The following is a 3442-nucleotide window of genomic DNA, read 5'->3' on the forward strand; positions in this document are numbered from 1 at the left end:
TTTTGAGTACAGACAGATATTACTTATAGCTTTATTTTGAGATAGGGTCTTACTATGCAGCCATGGCCATCCTAGAACTTGCTATGTGGACCAGGCTGTCCCCCAAAGTCAGAGAGGTCTGCTTGTCTCGCCTCTAGAGTACTGGGATTAAAAGTATGGGTCATCACGCCAGCTATTTTAAATTTTATTTAAAAATATCTTGTGTGTGTGTGTGTGTGTGTGTGTGTGTGTGTGTGTGTGTGTGCACTTCCATGTGTGTGGGTGACAGTAGAGTCCAGAAAAAGTGTCAAGTCCCCTGTAGTGGAGCCACTCTAGTACAGTAGTTACACTCAGGTATGGACCATCTAAAGGGACTACTGAAAACAAGAAACCCTGTTCTGCAGGAGCAGCATCTATTCTCAAACGCTGAGCCTCTTTCCATCCCCAAGATATTATTTTTTTAATAAAGAAACCGAAAACACCATTCTAAGTCTAATTTCCCCTTTAGTGTGACTGGGTACTTGTCCCAGTGTCTGATGGTGTGAGTTCTCCAGACATTTGGAGGTGATGAGAAAGGGGAACAGGTTGAAGACACAGCTGAAGTTCCATCATGCTCTTGAGCTTAGTTATAAGTATAATTAAGCCCAAGGTTTGCTTTCTATGACTTCTTCCCTTTCAATTAATTATTTTAAAAATAGCACACAAAGTATTAGGTTTCCTTTTGATGCTTTCAAACAAAATTGGGTTTTGTTGATTCTTCTTTCCACTGCCTCTGTCTCTCTCTCTACTTGCCTCATTCCCTTCCAGCTCCTGTAGCCTCCTTTGAACTTTGATGTCACATATGTCCCAGTACTCTCCTGACCTCCTCTGACCCCTTTACCTCTTTACCCTTTCTAGTTTCAGTCACATAGACCAACGTTAGAAACTGGAATCTCCACATGAAAGAAAACATGCAAGTTTGGTTGCTCTGAGCCTGGATCACCATGTAATGCCTTCTAGATCCATTCATTTTTTTTTTGTAAATTTCATATTTCTTTATAACTGAATAAAATTCCATCATACATATATTATATTTCAGCATACATATACTATATATCTATGTCTATGCCTATGTCTATGTCTATGTCTATGTCTATGTCTATGTCTATGTCTGTCTATGTCTATGTCTATCTGTCTGTCTGTCTGTCTGTCTGTCTGTCTTACACTTTTATTATTAAGGTTAAAGTTCTTAAACATGTTTAGAATAATTCCCAATCAGCAGAACTCCTACGGCCTATCTTTCTATTCCAATTTTCCACAGAAGCAACCACTACCTTGGCTGTATGAACTTAGAGAAAAACAAGACCAAGCATCCTGCAATGGACTGGAAATGAAGGAAAGCCATGTAGTCCTTCCTGTGAGGAGCACACGATCTGAGACATGGAACCACAAGTTATCATACCAAGCAGCTTTTCTCCAGTTCCCTATGCTCTTTCCTGTTTTCCAGCCTGTGAGTCTGCTCTGAGTCTCTGGAGCAGCAGGAATAGAAGGCTGGCTTTGGAAGCCATCCCAAGTCAGTGCTTTGGTTTTTGATGCTCGTGAGTTTTCTTTTTTTTTTGTTTTTTTTCTTGATTCTTCTCCTGAGCGGCTTCTCACATCTGAGGAGTTACTTTTCTTTTCCATCCTGCGTGCCCACAGACTACAGAAATAAAGGGGGGGCATTCGGATTTTACAAGCAGAGCAAGATGGTTTGAAGTGCTTTAATAATCTCCCTTTTAGGCAAATTAGCAAGTGTATGAGAGAATTTCTAAGTAGGCTTGGGGGAGGAAAAATCTAATTACGAGTCCTAACTAGTAGACAGGGACCTGGATACCCATGTTTCTGGAGATTGTAAGCATTAGCTTGGATTGTTTTAATAGGCTTCGATGGCATGGATGTGAATTCCATCTGAAAGGGTTTTGTATAACTCTCAGGTCAACAATGGTTTGGCTCCCCTGATATCATGTGGCTCTGATGATCTACACTTCTCAGTGCCAGTCCACATTCCTGAGGCTTCCATTATACCAAAGGAATGACACTATGCGGTTCTAACAGTAATTAAGATTAGTGGATTTGGGGTGAAGCTGACTGCCTCTGTCCTCTGTTACCTCTTTTTCCCCTGCCCAGGTTTCCTAGTTAGGGTGAGCCAGGCCAAGCACCTTGGATATTCACTAGGCTTTGCCTTCGGATCCCTCCCTGTTTCTGTTTTCTGTGCTCAGTATGACCCCTTCCAACTTCTCTTGATTCTCTGAGTCCTCCTACCTATACTTGCTCTGGGGAACTCCCTGGCATTTGGTGACCGTAGCTTTTACTCTGTGGGATCAATAGTCTCATGTTTTCTTGAAAGGGCGGAGATCATACAACTGGAAAAGGTTGCTGTGAGTGCTGCACAGTGAGAGAGATTCCCTAAATCCCTTGAAATCATGCCACATCCCTTTTCTTGCAAAAGGTCTCCTGTAGTGGGGGAGGGGGTTGGGGTAGTTGTGCAATAGTGTGGATCCAAATCAGGGACCATCACTGGCTGCCCCGCAGTGCTCTATTGATAAATTACAGTGAGGTTCTCTGACTTTTTCCCAGGAAAAGATCTGGGCATATCCTTTAGCCTTTTACTTCTAGGACCAAAATGCCTGATGGAAATCGTTTCGAGTAGGAAGGATGGATTTTAGCTCATGGTCTCAGAGGGCTCAGTCTTTGCTGAAGAGAAAAGCAAGGAGGGACCAAGCAATTCATATCACTGCTGCTGGAAGATAGCCTCTCTGATCCTCATCCATGGGAGGAAGCCTCCCCCACCCAGGATGGAGCTCTCCCTTCGGTCAATTCTCCCTGGAAATGCTGGCTCAGACATATCAGAGGTACACGTCTGCCTTCTAGAAGTCCTGTTAACAATAAAGATGAGCTCCACTAGCAGGCCCGTCCAGCCAGGTTTATTTCACATTTTATGTCACTCCCCTGGCTATAAGGAAGGCTAGGGCAGGGCAGCTTCATCACTGTTTCTGCTCTGTTTTTGTCATCTCTAAGAGAGAAGTGACAGTAGAACAGTCACATGTTGCAGAATGAAGTTTCACTCAGTGACAGGCCATGGTCAGGCATTCATCCCTGGAGATTATAATAAAGCTAAAAGGTTCCCACTGTCTGTTGATATTGTAGTCTGCATATTGTATAGTGCAGGGGTGCTTGGGGTAATACTAGTGTAAACAACCAACTGCATTGAGTGTACAATTATGTATAGTATAGAGTACTTGATAGTAAACAGTTGTGTTGCTCATTTGTGTATTTACTATGTCGTACTTTAAAAAATTGTGCATGTGTGTGTGTGTCTGTGTGTGTCTGTCTGTCTGTTGGGGTATATGTAAATAAATGTAGTGCCAGTGGAGGATACAGAATGGTATCAGAACTCTTGGAGATGAAGTTACAAGTAAGTGTGGGTTCTAGGAATTGAACTCAG

The sequence above is a fragment of the Mus caroli genome, chromosome 13 (genome assembly GCF_900094665.2).
Source record: "Mus caroli chromosome 13, CAROLI_EIJ_v1.1, whole genome shotgun sequence".
In the NCBI taxonomy this organism is placed as follows: domain Eukaryota; kingdom Metazoa; phylum Chordata; class Mammalia; order Rodentia; family Muridae; genus Mus; species Mus caroli.